This window comes from Zonotrichia albicollis, chromosome 4 (genome assembly GCF_047830755.1).
Source record: "Zonotrichia albicollis isolate bZonAlb1 chromosome 4, bZonAlb1.hap1, whole genome shotgun sequence".
In the NCBI taxonomy this organism is placed as follows: domain Eukaryota; kingdom Metazoa; phylum Chordata; class Aves; order Passeriformes; family Passerellidae; genus Zonotrichia; species Zonotrichia albicollis.
In genome coordinates, this window is record NC_133822.1 from 42,802,675 (window position 1) to 42,825,795 (window position 23,121).

Sequence of the window (23,121 nt, forward strand, 5' to 3'; positions counted from 1 at the left end):
ACTGTGTGTATGGAAATATTTGTCCTCTTTTGTCAAGTTTTTGGGGTTTTTGTTTAAGAGAAGCCCACTTTTGCCATGTCTCTAAATTAAGAGAAGAAATTAGTATTTTGAATGCGAACATAATAGGAGAGTTTTCTCAACAGGGAGACTGAGGCTGATTTATAGAGTCAGCCTATATGATGGGGCATGGGCAAGTATGCAGCAGTAACCAGGAGAGAGGCAAATTTGGAAACTAAACTGATTGAAAGACTTCATCTGAGAAGGCAACAACTAAGACCTTGGCTCTGAAGATGCTAAAGCTATAAGTCTACAGTCATGTAGCTAAGTGTCATATTACAAAGAATCGACCAAAGACTACTGAAATAATACTGTGCAAGGGTCTTTGAATAGTCTGAACTTCAAACAAGTGAAATGTTGTTTCTATGATGGTTTGTTTATTTATTTATGTAGTAAACAGCATAATTTATAAGACCAAACTCTATTATTTTTAAGGGTTTTTTAATAAATTCTAGAAATGTATAGTTTTTGCCAAGTCTTTTTGCTTAGAAGATACCATTTGCCTATCTTCTTTCTTCTGTTTACTAGGAAATGCAATGGCTTTGTGATGTTTTTCTGCCTGCTTGGAATCAAAAGTAAAATCTGTTTCATGAATTCAATAGAGCACTTAATTCACTCTCTACAAACATCCAGAAAAAAGAAAGCATGGAGGATCTAACAAATGATGCCAGCTTTTCAGTTCCACAAGGGAGGACCAAACAGGTTCAAACTGAAGAAAAGTTAGGGAAAAGCATCCATCCATCCCTAACATATTTAGACAGGGAGATCTAGAGCATGAAGAATATGTAAGTTCCTTAGAAGGATGACTAGCTGTCATCATAGTGATGTGAAAAGAAGCAGAATAGTGTTTTAGAAGATTTATGTGGCAATTTAGTTTAAACTCTGATAATCTGGATTGAGCAGACTCCATTTCCTGAGAGAAACTACAAGTGTATAGAAGAGAGAAAAACAAAAAGGAAATTAAAGGAAAAACTCCTCACCCCTCCACCTCCCTGACAAACTCTGAAAAAAAAATATGCCCAAAACACATTCCTCTTGTAAAATCACCAGCAGGAGCTTTTTCATAGAAAGGGGGGTAAAGGTACTTTTTATCTTTCAAAGAACTCTGATTATGATACCAACTAGGTGATTTACTGCTCCCCACAACAGTTTTTAGCAGTAGTCAGTGTAAGTCTCTGAAAGCAAGGAGGTACTTTCTTCTGATGCTCATGCCTATGAGATACTTGAAAACAAAGCTGTTACAAACACAAGGCCTAATATTGCTATACACTGGTCACCAGGAAAAACACTCTTGCTAATGTACACACACATACCACGTCTTTTTCACGACATGTGCCCTATCACATTTCCTCTAGAAATATGCTTACTGGAGAAAAAGGAGAGGAATGTTTAATGATTTATGATTAAAATCAGAGGAAATCAGAAATACCAAAATGGAATCTTGATGTTTTGAAAAAAACATGTTCTTTAAGAAGGGGAAGACTGGTTTGCTATATGAAAGGGTTAAAAGAAACAGCTACACAAAATGCAGACAATGCTGAGAAGTGGATTTCTTCTCACCACCACAATGCAGCAGTTTGGACCTGGCTTGTTTAATATTTCACATGAAAAATCCTCGGAGACTGACTTGACAGACACAGCATTTTTTGAGTAAACCAACAACTTCAAAAGCAGAGTCACCACTCCAGATGGTACATACACAGAAGTGTAAAAAAGCTTAACTGTGCAGTGACTGAGCTGACAATAGAAAGATACAGTCCCTTACTCCAAGCAGCCAAATGGCTCAAATGTTCGCTAAGCTAAAATTGTAACTCTGCACTGATTTCACTGAATCATGCAGAATTGTTGAGTTTGGACAGGACCTCTGGAAGCCACCTTGTCCCACCCTGCTGCTGAAGCAGGGCCACATAAGGTCAGTTGCTCAGGACCATGTCCAGATGGTTTGTGAAGATCTCCGAGGATGAAGACTCCACAAGTGCTCTGAGCAGTGTGTGCCAGTGTAGAATCGCTACATAGTAAAACAAGTGGGTTTTCCATGTGATTCCATACATGTTAAGATGGACTCTCCTGGTTTTATGTCCATTTGTGTCTTGTTCTCTTTTAATTATGAGTTTAGCTACATATTTTATCGTTAAATATTATATGTGTTCTCTGGGACATTTTAAAACAGTAAGTCTTTACATCAATATGTGACAACTTGCTGTTCAAAAAATAATTAAAAAATGGGACTTAGAATGCCATGAAATAATGAAACATAGCCAACGTAGACAACATATGTTTTCTACAAAAAAACCCAAAACCAAACATCTTTCCCTCAGTTCTTCATTTAAAGTGTAAATGTCAAAAATGTAATGAATAAAAGAAATTTAGGAACATGCTGTGTTCAGACTTGCAAAAGTTTGTTCATTTGGTTTCATATGGAAGAGCCTGTAAAGAAAGTAAGATAGTGATGGAAAGAGAGTCAATGAAGATATAGATATAACTCTCTCTATATATATAAAATACATACAAAAGTATGTAAAAATACACATATTGGAATATGCTGCTAACTACATCTCGTAACATGCCCAGTTCCAAATGTAGAATCTTTATCTAACAACCAGGGTGAAGAGGTTTTCAACAGCAGTGAGTTTCTATAACTCCTTCTCTCATTGTTCAGTTAAAAGAGATAATGAGAGAATTTTTAAACATGGTGAATCATTGGGTGGATCCAAATATCTGTTTCTGGGAAAATGTGTTATTCAGATGGCTAATATTGTGTGTAGCAGACAAAATAATTGGGGGTGGATTTTTTTTTATTTTTGAAGGCAATACTTTTGCACTTGGCCAAGCACCAGCAACTCCTAATTTCTAGTTTACTGGTGTTATAACTTGTATCATAAAATATCACCTACAGACTAAAATTTTCTGCTTCCCTTTTTCTTTTATTAGAAGAAACTGGGTTTTTCTTTAGCCAAATATGATCATTATATTTAGATCCCTAGTGTGAAGCAGTTGTCAATTTCTTATTCTCAATAATCAAGTCAGTGATGTATATCTATACAGATATATAGATATATAGATATATAGATATATAGATATATAGATATATAGATATATAGATATATAGATATATAGATATATAGTATAGTAAAATGTCTTGGTTTGAAAAGATAGGTGTCTACTAAGTAAGGCCAGAGTCTCTCTTGAAAATGTAAAACCCCTTCCTCCAAATTTTTATAATTTTGAAATTAAGAGTCTCTCAGGCAAAGATATGGGAGTAGGAATAGCAGTTCTTTATTAGGAAAAATAATTTTTTAAAAATGCAGTAATACAAAACAACACGGACAGAGTCAGAATACGGCCTGACACCCTGTGGGTCAGAGTGCTGAATGGTGGCTGCAGTCCTCCTGGAGTGGCAGATGTGGTTCTATTGAAGCAGTGATCTGTAGAGTGCGTAGTTTTCCTCCGAAGGTCCAGTGGTGGTGCAGATGGGCCTTTTCTTCCTCTGGGAATCCAGTGGGAAAAGGCTGCCTGTGGTGTTCCAAATCTCAGATTATATCCAGTTAGGAATGTTTGGCTCCTCCCCCCGGGCAGAGCATGCCACAACGGGATGATGTAATTTTATCAGTCATGCAGCAGGACTCAAGGGCCCATTAACAGGAGATATTTCTCAGAGGGAGGATGGGTTGTGGAGGAGATAAAGAAAACTGCCCCACCTGATTTTAACACGTGGTCTATTAACAGAAGACAACAGCCCCACCTCTAACAGATGGCAGTGGTGGAAGAATACATATCCCTGGCCACATCTTGCATTTGCAACCTAAGACATAAAGTTAGCAATTTTTTACATGTAAGATGGAAAAAATGTCATTTCTTTATTACTATGTAAATATGAGAGGTTTTTACAAATCACTTAACATTTGATAAAAATGGAGTCAGGCCTGAAAGTAAAAAAGAAAGAAAGATGTCCAAACTGTTTGTTCAGTAAATTGAAATTGAAGATTGAAAATGGAAAGCTTTGATTTTAATCTATGTCAAAGGGTTTATTTTAGCTTTTTTTTTTAAGACAAGTTTTATGAAATATTTATCTTAGAAATGGACTATTTGCTTGCTCTGCTTCTTGTTCACCCCAATCTTTTGATGCAATTACTGCTTAAGAAGGCTAAGTTAAGAATGCAGTATTATATATTTGAGAGTCTTTATCCTTATATATTACACTCAGGAAAGGCTGAAATACATTTTCAGCAACAGCCACTTGATGTACTGTGCAAACAAATACTTCATGTGACCTTTCAGAGAAAAAATATTTCATGATTATTTTAGTCATCCAATTAAAACAAATAAACAACCAAAAAAAAACCCCCAAAAATTCAATTTCTTTACATACCTTTCACTTTCTCAATGACAAGCTAAAATCCTGTTCATGTTGCTATGTAAGATGATAAGTCAGTCTCAGACAACCCCAGCTTGCAACATATGAGGTGCTGTAAAAAGAATACCACTATTGTAATAAATGTCCTCATATATGAAACATGAAATATGAATCGACCTATTTTATATTCACAAGCTAAAAATTTTATGTTTCTAAGCTTTAGTTAATTCAGTCACCAAGATGTTCCGAAAACCCAATGGAACTTAAGTCCAGGATTTACATGTCTAAAGTGGTTCATGATTATTTCAGGATAAAATAGCAAATACCCTGCCACAATAATTTTTTCAAGTCCCTACAAGGTAATTCCATCCTTAACCAGAAGGAGAAAGTAGAGTAATTTAGGGAGTTTGCAGGTGAGTTTACAAACCTTTTCATGCCAAGCAGATTTTGTTGCACAGTTCAATTTATGATTCAGTACACAGAGTAGTCAAGAACATAACAGCATAACTATCCACAAGAAAACTCACACTGTCTCATTCAGAGAAACATTTGCAGATGATGGTTAAGTATTATATAGATAAAAATGCTCTGGGATTTGTGGTGGTTTTGGTTTTATTGATTGGAGGATGATACTGATGTTGCTACAATTCCCCCAGTAAATTAAATCATCTAGACCAAAATGAGGCTTTGAATCATAAAAAGAGATTTCCATTTTTTCAGAGTGTGAATGCTATGCTTTTCACTGATTAATAAGTAGAGTTGAATACCTATAAGAAACTCAGAAAATAAATTTTAGGTAAATCTCTGATATTTTAATTTGTACTTGGACTGAGTGAGCAGTGTATAAGACAAAGGAGGAATCAAAAATGCTATTTGTTTTTCATGATTTATATAATTGTGAAGGGAAAACCATAATGAAATCAAGGTGCTGTGCCTCATCAGAGCTGTGACCTGATTTCAAATATATCCTCTGATTCTCTTGTACATTGCCCTTTTATTGAAAGATTTAACTTTCTGAAGCACATGGTGGCTACAGCTAAAGGACTCTTGAGTTAAAGCAGAGGAGAAGAAGATATAGAAGGCAAATAATGTTTGCATGTTTAGTAATTAAGTAGTGCAAGACTAAATACGCATGATTAAAATTTTTGGAAAAGTCATCTAATATAGCACCAATTTTATAAAGCTATACAACAAAAGCAATTGTTGTACATATTTTTTCATACCAAAGGTAGAATTCTGTGTCTAACCTTGAGTTCATTGTTTTCTGGATTCAATTGACCCTTAAGTATTAATTCCAATATTAAAATATGTCATAACAACATGCACAGAAAAAGAAAGAGTGTTTTCTTTTTTGCACTGATTGATCTAAAAAAAGAACTTTGTCCATCATGTAGCCACAATATACTTTTAGCTCGAACAACAACAGATTTAACAACAGGGTGAATGTTTTCCACTTTTCCTAGGTAATGAAAGTTTTAAAATCCCTATTATCAAAGTTCATTTTGCTGTTTAAGAATGCAGGACAGCAAAAACACAAAGGAAAAAGAAAAAATGGCAATCATTCTGCAAGACTAGAAAAAAAGCTGGATGAGAATTTACTTTACAAATCTTTAGTAATATTTTTCTTTCTTACATCTGGGTGTTCACATGTCTGTAAGACAGTTGCACACTCTTAAGTGTGTTTGTATATAAATGCCATCAAGACAGAAACTTCAAAAATATTTTATGAATAACATAGTCAGTACCTCACTTCAGATGTTTTTGCTTGGTCTTTGAAATAGGTATGATTCTGCTGAAGTTATAAGAGCTATGTTTTGTTATTTATTTTCATAAGCAAGCTGGTCTTCCTAAAGTCAACTAAGTTCTTTGCTAGTTACATGTACAGTTACAAACTAGTATATGTCCCCAGATTCTTTCATTTTCCATTCAGCCATCTTTTGCCATATTTTTTGATTAACTCTATGTTCATGTTTTTCTTTTTATTTTAAAGAAATAAAAAGAATTGTTAGAACAAAAAATATAGTAAGCCTCTGTGGATGAATTCATCATATCCTGTAACTTTTACAAAAGTACTGCGCCAAACTGTAGTGCCAGAGAGGAATTTAGTGGAATACAGATTTAGATATAATTGGCAGTTAGCTAGACATGCTTGCTTCTTCTTGCAGTATAATATGCACTAAGTACCACTGGTAGAGGTTTATTTTGTTTTATGCTGCTTTCTTTAACCATATCTGTGAGAAAGAGAGAGTAGAACAAGTTTTCTTTCCTTGTAAAGCCTCCAAGCTTCAGAAACTGAGTGTCATTAACAGTGATAGGAGAAACCTTCAAGAAAAACATTGCCACTTGAAGCTAATGAATGCACCTACTCATTTAGAATGTTTTGCTCACAACTTAGAAGCTCTCATTCATTGCCTTTTTTTTTCATTATACCCTGGTCTTATTTCAAATCCATCCCAAAGTAATTTTTGATTGTCCTGTTGTTCTCTCTAACCTTGTGACCAGATGCAACACTGCATGTTTTCCCAAAAAAAACTTTTAAGCACTCTCTCTGACACAGTCTGAGCCCCAAATACACAGGCCCAGGTAATCCTATTCATACATGCATGTATATACATGGCTTGTATTCAAGCTTTGGCATTTTTACTGGTCTATCTGTGTACTCTTGTAGCCATGTGATTTCCTAACGATATAAAATTTCTTACTCATATTGATCCTACCTCCTACTGCCCTTCATTACATCCTTGGGGATCAGCGTGCTCCTCTTAGAATACATTAGTCATTCATTACTAACGCCATAAAAGCCCTGGAGTCCTAGAAGAGAAGAGTCTTTCCTTTTACCTTTCTGCTCTCTCACTCTTAATAGTTAACTCCTAGCTGCTATTTCATTTTTCTTCTGTCATGAAAGCTGTAACTACATTATTAAAATGGCATGCAGCTCTAAAACTACTATCAATTACACTAATTAAGGTCAAATTGAATTAAACAGCACTCATTGTGGAAAACAATGAAAGCAATGTAAACCTCTATTAATTTATTTTACATCATATGTACATATGACAGTTTCTACACATCTTCTTATTAATTATTTTTGGGTAGTCTCTTATAATGACTTCTCTAGGATGCATTTTGCTCTTTTCCATTTGAGAACTAAACACCCAGATGGAAATTTTTATTTTTTTTTTAACTGTGTAAGTAGAAATGACCTCTTTTTTTAGAAAAACTATTTTCTTGGGTTTTGTTTGTGTGAAGAGAGAACATTATGAATTTTCAACATTTGCCATCCCTGCAGCTACAAGGAGGATAACAAGCCAAGGAGGACTTGACATATCTGCAAGAAATATGTTCTAACTAGGTCTAAAATCTAGTTTTACAATGGAAAATGCATGTTTCCTCTCAGTAGCTGTCCCTCAGTACTGTCAATCTGAAAGACACACTGTAGAAAATTACATTTAGTGGAAAATAATATATATATTCTAAGAGACTTTTTAGAGGAAATGAATTTTTTGATTTCTGTTTTCTATCATGCAGATTATTATTCTGAATGAGAAAGAAGCTGCTGAAATTTGGCTAAAGGAATTTAAAAAACCAAAAATCCAAAACAAATCACCTAACAATCTGACTTTAAATATTTCAGATTATTTATTAAAAAATGATGGCATTTTCATCTCTTTACTGAGAGATCCTATCTAAGCCATAATATCTCTCCTCATCTGCACGCAGTCATTTTTGAGTAAACAGTCATTCTGCTTAGCCAGCCGGGGACTGCAAGGAATATATTTTTCATTTTAAAGGATACTGGAACATGTTTCCTCTCTTGGTATCAGCAGTGCTCACTCCTGACCATCACAGTGAATTGCTGTTTTCCTGCATGTCTGTGAGTAGGGTTCTTGAAGGCAGCTGAAAGAAATTATTCATCGTGGAAAGTTACTCTGCACAAAAAATATCATCCTTGAACACAATAATCTTGATGAACAGTTCTTTAAATACAAAGCAAGGTTAGTTCCAAGTACAAACAGTGTTTCACAATGGAAAGTAAGAAATACCAAGAAGAACTCCTTTCTTTTTAATCTTTTGAAGCACAATCATTGCCTCTTTATGAGTGTTTCTAACTAGTGCTTCAAGGTGTTGAATAATGCAAACAGAAGGAGAATGAGAGTGAGGGGCCTAAAAGAGCTGCTTGAGAGAATGAAGGATCATAGGCTGCAGCAATGACTCACTGTAACACAAAATGCTCTGTGGTTAAATTATTCAGACTAGACAGGGTGTTGTAATTAAAAGTAGTTACCATTCCTCCCAGATAACATCCCAAAGAACTTTTTTAATGAACAGGATCATTTCATTAACATATTTTTTGTGATTAAAAATTTAGAAATGTCTTCCTTTAAATTTCTTCTAAATGACCCCAAATTAACCTACAGAGACATTTCACTCATAAGAGATGTTTTGGTACACAGTGAAAGTTTCAAATGAAATTTTGGCACAGCCCCATTTAATCTACAATGACACAACTGAATTTCAACAATTAAAAGCTGCACTAGTTTAAATCTGCTGGAGATTCAGCCTCACCTAACTTGAAGGCAATAACTACCATTTTGTTATTGATTATGTGTTCCCTATCCCATTGAGGTAAAGCTAAATAAAAAAGTTGAGAATTTCTATATTAGTATACTAGTGTATTTTATACGAGTTTTATAGATTTAGAAGTAGGCCTTCGTTTGGTAGACCTTCTTTCTAACTTTTTTCACCAGCATCCCACTCTGCTGTGCACTGGTACAGCTTCACATTGAGTCCTGTGTGCAGTTTTGGGTACCACAGTGCAAAAATGACGTTAAGGCATTAGAGAACTTCTAAAGAGCTGCGACGATGGTGAAGGAAACCCACATGAGGAGTGTTTGAGGTCACTTGGTCTGTTCAGCCTGGAGGAATCTGAGGGGAGACTTCATCACAGCCTAAACTTCCTTGTGAGGGGAAGAGGGGCAGGAACTGATCTCTTCCTTGTGGTGACCAGTGACAGGGACTGAGAGAATGGCGTGAAGTTGTGTTAAGGGTGGATATTAGAAAAAGGTTCTTCACCCAGAGGGTGGTTGAGCATGGGAACAGGCTCTCCAGGGAATTGGTCACAGCACAAGCCCTGACAGCGTTTGAACATCTGGAGAATCCTCTCAAGTGCATGGTGTGATTCTTGTGGCCACTCTGTACAGGGTCAGGAGTTGGACATTAATGATTAGTGTATTATATGATTCCATGATTATCATGTATTACTTGCTATTTTTGAGGTTGGACTAGATGACCCACTGTGGTCCTTTCCAACCTTACTCATTTGTGATCCTATTAGTCTGTGATTCTCTGATTCTTATCTATTTAGGAAACATCTAGGTAATGTAGTTTTAAAGTTATTTTTATGTAAAATGTGATTTTAAAAATGCAAACTTCAATCGCAGCTAAGGGATCACATGGCAACAGAAATAATGACTGATGAAAAGATCCTAAGCATGGAGGTTGACCAAAGGTCTGAAATGACATCTTGGAGTTTTGAATATGAAGTAAGCAAACATTTCAACCAGCCTACAAAACAGACTTAGAACTCACCTTCAATTTTTGGTGAGTCCACAAAGGGCATTTATTTCAGCTGTCGAGTTCCGTTCATGTTAATAATTTCAAGCCAATCGAATACATAAAGGGAAAAAACCCTCAAACATCCATCTTGTCAATAAGAATACTGATAATGTGAAAATTAATTTTTTATAAGAGATATAATTTATATCAACTTTGAAAGTTCATATAAGTCATGGTTTTGATTGGTTTATGTTAGGATTGCTGGTTTTCATTGCATTTTGTTTTTCCCCAGGGGGCTTCTTTTGGGCTGTACATATCTAACATTTGCAAACAAATTGACAGAGGAAACTCCATTTACATGTCTCATTTATATGCACAGTGATAATATACAGTCTATTTAAAGGCTGTCGTTGGACTTAGACAATTCACAGACTTTGTTTCTACCTTTTGCCACAGGGATGAATTACAGCCACACTCAAATTTGATTGTGCAGAGAGAGCATGTGGGAGGAAAGCTGTGCTGCAAGAGGCTCAGAGTGCACCTTACTGAGACAAAACAGAAACAAAATTTCAAAAACACAAATAAAACATAAAATGGGTAAAAACTAAAAAATACATATGGGATGGGAAGAGGATACAGAGGTGAAAGAAACTCTGTATTAAAGCAATAGATTAATTGTTTAAAATAATTTTTCTTGTTATTCTTTTATATCTTTCATGGAAATGAAGAAATTATGGCAAGGAAACTGTAATAAAGGATTCTCTCATCTAAATAAAAATTAAGATCAACTGATTAAAGGAAACAGTTTTATTGAATGAAACAAAACTGGATTCATCAATTTAAGACATAGAAAGCAAAAATAGATATGAAGATTTAATATTAAGTCAAAGAAAGGTTGCAAAGGTCATACAGATTATTAATTTCAGAAAAGAAAAGATAAAATAGGATTCAAACTTTATTAAGCAGATGAAGTGGAATATATGAGTCATTAACTTCAATAAGAAAACTCAGAATAGATAATATTTATATAATTTTGTAACTTAAAGTAAGGCAGAAAATAATCAAAAAAGGAACTAATTATTAATTGAATCCAAAGCAAGGTTATATCAAAAGATACACGTTTGAATAAATTTTGGGAATTTTTTAGATTAAAACAAGGTTACTGTGGAAAACATGAGTCTTTGTTTTGGTTTAGCAGAGCTGGTGGGAGAAAGCCTCTACCCATGAAGTCAGCACAGTCAAATAGTGGTCTGTTTTGGCATCATTTCAAGCAACTCCTCTGTCATGCACTTTAAATAGGAAGAAAACTTGTCATTGTGGCATAGTTATCATGTCCTCTAAAAGTGGAAGATTCACTGACCCAGCAGTATATAGAGAGGACTGTTAAAAACGTTTATAACTAAGAAAGATATGCTTTACAGAGTTTATTGGCTTTGTGTGGCCAGGTTTGGGTAGTGGCGGAGGGAGCTGCAGGGATGGCTTCTCCGAGAAGCTGCCAGAACCTTCCTCCATGTCATGCAGAGCCTCAGTGGCTCCAAGACGGACCTGCTGCTGGCCACGGCTGGGACAATCAACAATGATGGGAATGTGATGACACATTTAGGTAGGCAAAAAAAAAAGCTATTACTCAGATATAATTGTGGCTAGAGAAGAGCAGGTGAGAATATGTGAGAGGACCAGCTCTGCAGACACCAGGGAGAAGGAGGGGGAGGACGTGCTCCAGGTGGCAGAGCATGGATGTCCATGGGGGGGGCAGAGACCCACCTGCAGCCCACGGGGGACACCCACACCGGAGCAGCTGAATGCATGAAGGGAGGGTGTGAAACCCAGGCTGGAACAGGCTTCTGCCAAGGAGCTGCAGCCCTCTGGAGAGAGGAACCCACGCTGGAGCTGGTTTCCTGGTAGGACTTGTGACCCCAGGGGTAATGAACACATGGCAGCAGTTTGTGAAGAACTGTTTCCCTGGGGATGGACTTACACTGTTCCCGTCTCCCACAGGAGGGATCCCACGCTGAAGCAGGGGAAGGTCTCTGCTGCCTGAGCAGTGGCAAAAACAACCTGTGATGAACTGACCATGACCCCCATTCCCTGAGTCCCTGTGCTGCTGGGAGAGGAGGTAGAGCCCAAGAAGGAGGAACAGGTTGGGGGAAAGTGTTTTTAAGATTTATTTTACTTCTCATTACCCTGCTCTGATTTTGTTTGTGATAAATTCATTTAATATCCCTGAGCTGAGTCTGTTTTGCCAACGACAGCAATTGGTGAGTGGTCTTTCCCTGTCCTTACCTTCACCCATGAGCCATTTGTTATATTTTTTCTCCCCTGTCAGTTTCTGGAGGGGAGTAATAGAATGGTCTTGTTGGGGGCCTGGCATACAGACAGGGTCAATTCACTAGATACAAACAAACAAACAAAAAAATCTACTTCCTGAAATTAATTACAAGCAAGAGAAACACAATAGAATTAATATAGAAGCAGTGGATTATATAATTTCATTTAACCAAAGAAAGTGTTACAAATTTGCAAATGCAGTGAGACACTGTGCTAACAGGTGTTAGTGTACACATATAATTCCTTGATGTGACTTTCAGAAATAAGCAACAAGAGGAAAAACTGACAGCAAAGGTCTAGCATAGGATGCAACTCCTATGTTTTCATGTTCGTATTGCTCAGATTTTTCTTTTGAGAACATTGAATTTCACTTTTATGCAGAATGATTCTGCATAAACACTCTGCTCTAGATATCCTAATGTCTACTTCAGAAAAAAAAATCACAAAAATAAAGCTATTAAAATCTCAGGCTCACAACTGAAAAGCAAACACATTATGGAGAAGTCCTGCCTCAGAGAGCACATGTACTCTCACAATCCTGCTGATAAAAATAGCCATATACTTTTGGTTTTCCTCCCTTGGTGTATTTTAGGTAATACTGAGACAATAAAACATAATATTGATCACCATTCTTCCTGTGCTTCATCTAAAACTGCAAGATATATATGCAATTTATGCCCACACTCCATAGAATTACAATAACTGGGTTTATTTTACCTCACAGTTAAATTTTTTTAAGTACACACCAAAAGGGAAAACAAGTAAAACATACATTCTTTGCAAAACTGGTTTTTGGATTTTTGAAAATTGCTGTTTAGTTGCCTGGCCTGGAGACCTTGGATGAGGAGGCTGCAGGTTTCCTGTAACTCCTGTGTCTACCCTCCACTTTTCAGAAAGGAGAATTCAGCTACACTGGCATGTAGTAGCTGAATTTGCTGATGTGAGCTAGGTTGCTTGTGACCACCTTGTGACCAGCTGAAGTACTGCAGCACGTTGATCCTTCAGATACCCTTGGCCATCTCAAAAAATATTAAACATTATTTAGAACAACTGTTGTGTTTAGGCAACTGTATCTGTCCAAAGATACCTAGTTTAAAGCAAAATGAAATTATTTCTAGGCTCCAATGTTTGCATCGATTTGCTCTGCATGGTTATAAAGTAAGGTAAGATACCTACCCCACATGTAGATACCTGTACTTGTGTTAATTTAAAACTGAACTCCATATATAGCAGAGATTTCACATTTTAAATCATGCAGACAGATTTAAACCAAGAAAGATTTAATCTAGCAGGCTAATTGAACATTACCCCCAAAATTCAGCTATTTTGTGCAGAATGGTTTGACCAGCTTTAATTAATAAAGCTGTTCTAAAACCTAAGATGTTATCATTTTAATAGACTGTGCTTAATAAAGTAGTGTTAGTATTGTATCTTGTATGTGCTTTTCAATCTACAGGAAACTGTATGTGTGCTTTATTGAATAATAATTCAAATTGCATCTCAGTGTTGTAACATTCAAGACACTATCTGTGATAGCAGATAATTATGATTTTGTCAAAAAGTCATAGAATCATAGAATGTTTGGGATTGGAAGGGACTTCAGAAATTACCTAGCCATGAGCAGGGACAACTTTCAACAGGTCAAATTATCCAAGCTGACTTTGAATACTTCCAGTGACTGAGTATCCACAGCATCTCAGAACAATGTGCTTCAGTGTCTCACCACAATCACAGCAAAGAATTTCTTCCTTACATGCAATCTAAGTCTACCATATTTTAGTTCAAATATATTTTTCTTCTCCTATCACTGCTTCTGTCCCCTGGAATTAGTTTTATTAAGCAGTACTGAAAACTTTGTATTTTTAATATTTTTTCTTATTTTCTTTTACTACCTTCAGAAACTCTACTTTAAAATATGCCTAAATGCATTTTATGACATACCATATACACCATATATAACTTTGTATATTAATATGAATATAACAGCAATTTTTAAATGCATCTCACCAGTCACCAGCAGAGACCTCTGACAGTAAGCTGTCCTTTTCACTTCTGTTTCTCAAACCAATGTCAGGATGAAGATAATGTCTTCAAGACTAAATCACTTCATATGTCAATGTCCTCAAGATCTTCATCTTGTATTTAGTATTCCCTTAACAATCAACACTGAAGATGAATACCTTTCTTAGTATCCTCTTTAAATTTTTTTTCTCTGTATTTTCAGTATGCTTATTTTAATGATGTAATGACTGTATTAGATATTGCTATAAATGCTTTTGAAAATAACCTTTTTTGTGTATAAATAACAAAAATGTAGTTATTTGTCAGTTCAAATTTATCTTAACATTTAGCACATCAGAAAGGTTGCTTGGTCAGTCAGCAGAACACTGTACCTCAGTCATTCACCTCTGCCTTTTTAGTGTGACATGGTTTTGTACACTGTCATGCTAGCTGCAGAAACAAGCTCTTCATTTCATACTGGTTCAAAATCTCCTGGTAAAACACCAAACACTGACATATTTGTTCTGAATAATTTCCTCTTTGATAAGCTTTCAACTGAACAGCTGAAAAAGTCGTCATGTGAGAAGGAAACTCAGGAACAAGTTGAATCCCAGTGTGAAGGAGAAAGGGTTGTACAGCTAGTAAATTATTATCTCATGTGATGAATTTATGACATAATTTATGTCTTTTGTAGACTGTCATTAATATTGAGTACCTTTAGTATCCCTTGCAAATTGGAATTTGGCATGCCCAATGCTGGAAAACTTCAAGAAGTGGATGCCTGTATTGTATTTTGTAGTGATCACGAGAGGTGTTCTCAAAGACCAGAATTTCAGACTTGAGTCTACAAAAATTTTGTCTGCTGATTTAAATGTTAACAGAGCTTCCCTCACTACAGTAGTGTCTGAAAATTCTGCTCTAAAATGGTCAACTATCTTACAGGTCAAGATGTTGAAATGAACATTAGAATTCAAACCATGATTTTCAGGAAGTTCTACTCATTCTTTTACCCCTGCGACCCTTAATTTGGGTAAACTATATTGCAAAGCAATCACAGCTTCCAGCAGTACTTTTGATCTTTCTATTTGGGGTTACACTTACACTTGATAATGTTATCAAAAGGGAAATTTAAATTTTAAAAAATCTGTGAAGTTTTTATTTTATAACTTAGGTTATATTCTTGTGTGTGAAGTCATTATGAGTTTCTTCTCTACTGTTTGCCCTTACCAAATAAGATTTCAACTTTGAAACTTTAAATGCCTTACCTAGGCATCAATAATGAAGTAATTAATTATCAAAATATAATAGACTAATATTCAAAACATTTCCGAAGCAATTACGGAAACTAGGGGCTGAGTGGGTGGTTTACAAAATAATCCTATTTTATGTAGAAAATTTATGCAACTGTGTTCTTATCAGTTTTGTCTTAGAATTTTTTCCCAGAGATCTAATAGTTCTGAGATCTGAAAATTTGTCAGAGTTTTTGTATAAATACCATTCAGCTCTAGAATCAGATTTGTAAAATATTTCTCTGAATGTTCCAGTTGGAGAAAAATTGTAGCCATTTAACAAGGAGATGCTTGTGACCACCTTGTGACCAGCTGAAATACTGCAGTGATGTGATCATCAGAGAAGTAGAAAATATTTCCACATTTCAATAGCTTTTTTTCTGAAAATTTACCTATTCAGAGTAAAAATTCAAACTTCACATTCATGTTTTCTTATTGAGAATGCTGCCAGTACTTGGCCCAGGTAGCTTTATTATATCATTCTAATCCATATAAAATTGTTTGGTTTTGGGTTTTTTTGGAAGTGAATTAAATTAGACCCTCACAGTAGACCCAAAATAACAGCTGACTGATGCTGACATAGAGCGTCGCCTCCACATATGCATGTACAGAAAAGCTGAGTCTTTTCTCCTGACACTTTTTGCAGTTGAGTTTATGGAATGAACAGGTAACTTTGTGACATAAATGTATTTTGACATTCTGTGATGAAAGACCAGCACTTCTGTTGTGACAATACTCTGACGAGTAGTGTGCTGTTACAGTTGGCTATATGAACCACTCACTCTGGGATTGTAATTTGTACTGAATCATCTGCTCTGACATAACTGAGTTCAGGTTCATATTGTGCATTGGGCAGCTTGCCTTACCTTCACAGCAGTCTAAACTATCTCCAATGGCCTTTATGCTTCTATCAGAACACCTTTTCTCCTTAGACCCTTTTAATCTGCTTCTCTTCTGCTGCTCACCTCAACCTAGGCAATGCTGATGTGAGTTAGGTTGCCAAATATGATCTTGTCCTCTGGAATTTCACATCTCAGAGTTGTGTTTTCTCCATTGTGTAAAACACGGAGAGCAGGTAAGAGCCTTTAAGCCATGAATCTTGGCCTTGCTGCCTGGTTAACAAGTTACTGCCCATTAGGTGATCCATTGCAACCATTCACGCATGTACTGCTGCCCCACCCTACTTAAAAAGAGTTCATCTCTTTTTCATTAAGATGGAAGCTACATCAAGAATTCTGTATTTTCTACAAGCCTGTAAGCTCCTGTGCACTGATTTATAATTATATGTGTAAAGGGTCTCGGTCAATGATAAATTTTAGGAAACTCAGAATTCCTTACTCCTGTCTGAGGGATCAGTGATTCCACTCCAGAAGTGCCATCAAAGACTGCATGCAGACAGGAAGCTAGGCCAAATAATTTCCTTTGAAATGGCTATTCCATGGGCAAACTGTTTCCATGTTAAATTATGCATTGTTTCAGTAAAGCTTCATTTTAATTTACTGGGTTTCATTGATGGAGAAAATGATTTCATGTCTATTCTTGCGAACCGTTTCAGCTCTGAGTGAACCCCTTGGAAAGAGCTAGACCCTGTTATTGGTGTTTTTCTGTGCTTTATCCATTTCACAAGGCACACGTGGTTATTAAATGTCTGTGGTTGATCCCTACATAAACATCTCAGCATTTCTTAACATAGAAATAAAGATATCTATTAGATTTTAGTAACATAAATAAGTATTCGTGATGAGTTTAGGTATAAAGCAAACTAAAATAGACCATTACCTAGAGAGGAAACCTATTAACCTATGTCTCCTTTAGGCAAACAAGAATTTTCTATCAGTAAAAACTTTAATACTCTTTAAATTTAATCTGCTAAAGGTTACACTGGGCTTGATGGTCCAGAAATTAAAGCATGAAAAACATATGGGTATAAATGGAAATTCTTTAAAGAACTCAAAAAATTGCACTGTTGAATGTTTTCTTCTTATTCTTAACTTAGCAAATTTTACCTCAATATTGGGTTAATCAATGTATATCTATTGTGCTTGTTTGGGGATTTTTTTAAAATTCCTACGCTGACAGAAAATCATCTCTGCTATAAAATTAAAAAAAAAAAATACCATGTTATGATTTTCAAGTTGAACATTGCTAAAAGGAGTGACCACGCAAACAGAGCTGCCATCTTGTGGATAAAAATCTTCTAAGAGCTGGTAGCTCTTGTTGTCTGAATGCTGGAGGAAAAAAATGTTTATAATAGTCATCAGGTCTACCTGACTTGATATTCATCTCATGTACAGGGTTATGAGAGCTGTAATTTTGAGCTTACACAATCCATCTCTAAAAACTCATCACCTGACTGAGTTCTAATTTCCCCAAAAATCTTTAAACCTAGCCCTTGAAATATTAATAATGTATAGGTTAAGCAACACTGAAAAACCATTTGTGTTTTTCAATTAGAATTTGGTGCAGAAAAATGTTTTGTAATATAAATAATTGGTTTAACCATTAAATTGATGTGACAGAAATAATTGTCAAGCAATTAAATGCAATAATGATTTCAGCTCATGGGAAATATATACTAATAAACCTGAGTTTCACTTTGCTCGAGGACTAAAATATCCCCACTAGTTAGATTTTTCAACATTATTCATTCATCGATTAATATTAGGTTATAGAAAGAAAAACAGATAGTTATTGAAAATAATTAGTCACTTCTCTTTCATTTTCTTGTTCTTTTCTTTCTTTTTCTGTGTGATTTGAACTTGAAACTACAAAATGCTGAGAAATAACACTGCCAACGGCACCTTTATTGTCTGTGCCAGGTGGGACAAGCCAATATTTTCAGAAATGGAACTCATGGCACAGTGATAGGAGTGTATGAATTCTGTGTTCCTGGGTTTCATACACAGTCTGCTTTGAGTTCTTGTAACCTATGTTTACTTCACTGAAGAGATTTTTCTTTTAAAGAAATGGCCTTACAGATTATTCTTTTTTTTTCCTGAAGTGACTTGCTACTATTGCATATTTAAAGGGTGTAATTTGAATACTATCATATATTTTCATTATTTGTATTTCAAACTGCTTATAACCCGTGTGTGACAGCATATTGCAGGGTGTAAAATGCTGTGTGACTTCATTAGGATCATGGAACTGCTCTGCTATCTACAACTCTTAACTTTGTTCAGCCTGGATCTCCAAATTCTTCCATGGTTTTTAAAAATACAGGTAATAGACAAGTTATGAAACAAGGAGCATGGAAAAATTGATAATTTATCAATAAATTCATAAATAGTTCAATTTCAAGACATTCAATAATCATATATTACTGTAGAAAAAAATTTTTTGTAAAGAAAATGTCAAATTTTGCAGGTCATTTACTAAAAAAGTATTCTACACTAATATTTCAAATTAGCATTGATACTACATTAAGTAAATTTTCTAAGTTACTGCTTAGTTATAAAGCATAGGTTCTCTATTATCGCTGGAGAATAACAAACTTTGTGAACACTGAGAACTTTGTAAAAGTATGGTATTCTCCCATTAAAGATGGTCTAGCAGGTAGTCTGTGAGTGATACACTCTTTAAAGGTATAAAGTGTGCTCTACACAAGAATAAAAAATGCATAGAACTTTAATTCATCATTTTAAGATTAACTGGATATGGGAAATCCAGGTATTTTTCATGCTGAATCAACCAGTGTAGTAACATTTTGGCAACAATGCGTCAGTTTGGTCTAGACTATAGGTACCATTAAATATTCAGGAGAATATAACTTTTGCACATGATACATTTAAGCATAATTTATCTCATCAATAGTTCTTTTCCTTATGACTCATGATACTATGTCTTACCTTTATCATTAATCATACATAAGCAAAGCCGACATTCCCATTGTCCAAATTAGTCTTTTCTGACATGAAATTCAGTTTTTTCACTTTGCATAACAATGAATCTGTTTTATAGTTATTTCCATCTGAACTACTACGTTTTCTGAGCAGAGATAAGTGAACAAAGGCTTTCATTTTGGACTAAAGAGTGTTTTGACTAATAGGTTAACCTCCAGATCCCCACACAAAACTGGTGTTATTAAGTCCCCAGAATTTAATCTCCTGAGTCTCTAAAACTTGTGAAAGAGCCACAAGAAAATGACAGAGCTCTTTATCAAGTTTATTCTAGAAACCTTACCTTACATATCTTTTAGATTAAGTTAGATTGTGTTTGATTATATTTCATTTTTCCTGGGTTTTTTTGGCTTGTAGTTTGTTCTTTGGTCTTGTTTTTCCCCCCAGAGAAAAAACTGAGCAACAATATTTTCCTTTTTTTTGAGGGATAGCAGACCAAAAATAGACTGGTGTGTTATATCACTTACTGTAAATACATTTGGGATCAGGTTCCTATCCATTTCAAGAAAGTATTCGTTTCCCAAGATTAAAAAAAGTTGACATAGAACAAAAGTTACAAATACAATATGTGGTAGATCAGGTTTTTTTTTTCATTTTTCTATAGAGCAAAAGGATTTTTTGCCACTTAAAGATGAGATATCAAAATACTCATTTATGGAAAAAGCAATTATTTAAGCACAGATTTGGACTCATTTTAGAGTTCTCATGATTTATGATATTGCCTGTAACATAGCTAAATACTTAGTGCCACTATATTTAGGACATCATACATTGGGCAATGTGTTTCATGCCTCATTTACGACAGAATATCTGGGCTGTTAATTAGCATTCAAGGAATGACTCTTCATGTACATTTGTACATCCCTATACTTTTTTCTGTTAGTTTTAAATTCCTAAAAAGACACAAGAATCAACCTAACATTGCAACAGTGAAATATTCTTGAGTTTACACCCTTTTTCCAGCATGTGCCTTTATTAATCTCATGCCTGAAGAGGATGCAATGCAAAATCATTAAAAATATGACTTCTCCAGGTGCTGCATGCATTAACCTTTCCTTTAATACCTTTTCCGTACAATATTTTGATGATTACTGTCATTTAGCAAACAGATGATGCAAGCGCAGTTACCTGAGGGTCTTGTTTAATAATTTAGGCAAATTAGTTTTTTTAGAATTTGCTTAATTGCTACATTTCAATAGCTAAACCACAACAAGCACCTGGTCCCCAAAGCAGGAGCTTCTTGTGCAGTCTCATTTCCACCAAGGGAGGGAAAAAAAAAAAAAAAAAAAGAAGAAGAGAAAGGGGGGGGGGGGGGGGAGAGGTAAAAATAAGAAGAAAGAGAATAAATGAAAGGTGAAAAAAAAATGGGAGAAAAAAAAAAAAAAAGAGGAAAGCCAGAAAGCCCCCACCTGTGCGTATGTATGGAAGGATTAGACACCTTTCTTTCAGTGTGCGGCCGGCAGTTTAGGGTTAAGGGCCGGCGCAGGTGAGGGAAGCCAATGAGCGCCCGCCCGGGGCTGTGCCTGACATCATCCCGCCCGGAGCGCCAGCCCAGCCCGGCCGGCCGGGGCAGCACCCGCCGCTCCCAGCCCAGCCCTGCCCTGCCCTGCCCAAGCCCGCCGCGATGGATGTTTACGGCTCCTCCGCCAGTGCCGATTATCTCGCTGCTGTGTGAGGCCCAGGGATCGCTCCGGCTGCCTCGCACACCGCGCCGCTGGAGCCAGCCGAAGCGATTGTTTTCCCTGTGTCTGGTAAGAGCCTGGCGTGCTTTGCCTTCTCTTTCAGAATAAAGGTGATGCGCCTAACCTGGGAGGGGAATTGCTCCCCTTATATGCTTATATGCCTGTAATATGTAAAAAGCAGGTTTTTTTTTTACTGGCAGAAAGGAGGTCCTTTAGAAAGGGAATGGTTTTAAAGGAAAAAGAAGTCTGTGTCAGGCAAACTCTACTTTGCAATATGGAAATAAATAGCCAGCATGTTTGTGCTGCTCTTCAGGTGGACTAAAGAGTTACTAGGCTGACAAGAACGTCGGGCAGATCAGTTATTTAATACTTGTATTTTTCCTTTCTTTTCCTTCACCACCTGTGTTTTTCCTTTGAAATCTAGCTTTTGTTGATGAACAGAGAATCGGGGAGATTTAAGAAGAGGAAATTTTATTTTGTAACAGGTTTAAAAATGCTCTGGAATACTTTTGCAGATGTCACTCAAAACCTGTGAAGAGTATTACCAAGATTTTGAAGTTTCCAGTTCTGGAATTAGCTATAGTTACTTTGTTCTGCTAATTTTTGTAATCTAAAGTGATAAGAAATTGAGTCAAAGAAAAAAGTGTTCAATATACAACATGCTGGTATCAAAACACCCAATAGAGTTTTTTGTTTATATGTTTTTCCTGTTTATGCTCTGTAGCTCATCTTAAAAAGCAGCTCATTCTGCAGCTACATAACAGTGTATGTACAAGTGTTTATATCTTTTGTACTGTTGGCAGGTTCATGGCTTGCACAGAGAGAGGAGGGAGAGGGGAAGGATTCTGCCTAACTTCCTAGTTTTGCAACTGAATAAGTACATTTTAAAGCTTCTGAACCAATGTGGATTTAAGAGATTAGAAGTGACACTGACATTGACAAATCAGATTCAATAAAGAATTTAATTGACTGAAGGAGTTCAGGGGCTACTGTATGAAGAATCCAATAACCAGTTTAACTAGTCAAATAGTGTACCTAATAGGAAATAATAAATAGCAGGTTCCAGTTAATTTAAAAGCTTGATGACAGTTACTTTATAGTGATTAGAATTCGCTAGGTCACTTAAGAGCTCTGTCTTTATTTCAGTAATCCATGATTATACCATCCATGATTCTACAATACAAAGTTTAAAATAATGACATATCCAGTGAGTATTACAAGTGCTTGTAAAATTGAGATATATTGTCATTCAATTTAGCTATGACTATCTCTGCTCTAGTCACTGTCAGAAGAATAATAGTTATTTTCATCTCAAATACCACTTAAGACAGTAGGGCTTCTCAGCTGTATTACACTTTTGTGCTCTTTACTAGTTCAGTCCTGTCTGTGCTGTTCCTGGTATTTACCATTCTTAATTCAGCTCTGGATAATAATGTGACAAACAATCTCAGGCTTTTATTAAATGACATGTCTATAATATGGATGGTGCTAGAAGAACATATTTTTGTTAAGATGAAGCCTTTATTATTCTTTCTTGTCTTTTTACTAGCAAATTTTCCTAGGTGAGATGACCATGGCCTATAAGGGAGAGGAGTATTTAGCATTTTACTACTCTGTCCTTATTGCTTAGATGATTATTAAACTTGAATTTATCTTATGCTAATCTTGCAGCTATGCTTTTAATACTTTTTAATTTAAAGAAAAAGTGTTTTCACCTGTCCCTCAGTTACATACCTACCCAATGCACAAGTCCATGTCATTTAGCAATGCATCATTACCTGGCTTAATATGAGATCTCCCAATATTTCTGTTCCTACTCAGTTTAGTATGAAATATAAACAAATTATCGGTTATTCCTGCTAAAATAAAGTGTGATGCGTATAACATAGATGATTGTTACATGCTCACAAGGTTCTGATCCCAAGCATTCAAAGACTCTTTTTAATAAGTGTGTT

General features: G+C 35.7%; 1 protein-coding gene and 1 long non-coding RNA gene across 3 annotated transcripts in view; one reads left to right on the plus strand and one right to left on the minus strand.

Annotated features, from left to right (window-relative positions):
• MGAT4C (MGAT4 family member C) overlaps nucleotides 1-23,121 on the plus strand; it is a 323,143-nt gene that overhangs the window by 174,303 nt on the left and 125,719 nt on the right.
• LOC113460180 (uncharacterized) lies at nucleotides 3,323-21,273 on the minus strand. Of its 2 annotated transcripts, none has more exons than XR_003381939.2 (3): nucleotides 20,894-21,273; nucleotides 4,427-4,523; nucleotides 3,323-3,859 (listed from the first exon to the last, which is right to left on the minus strand). It is a non-coding gene; the product is annotated as an uncharacterized LOC113460180 (long non-coding RNA). The 2 variants fall into 2 exon arrangements; XR_012580064.1 differs by having other exon boundaries at nucleotides 3,323-3,980.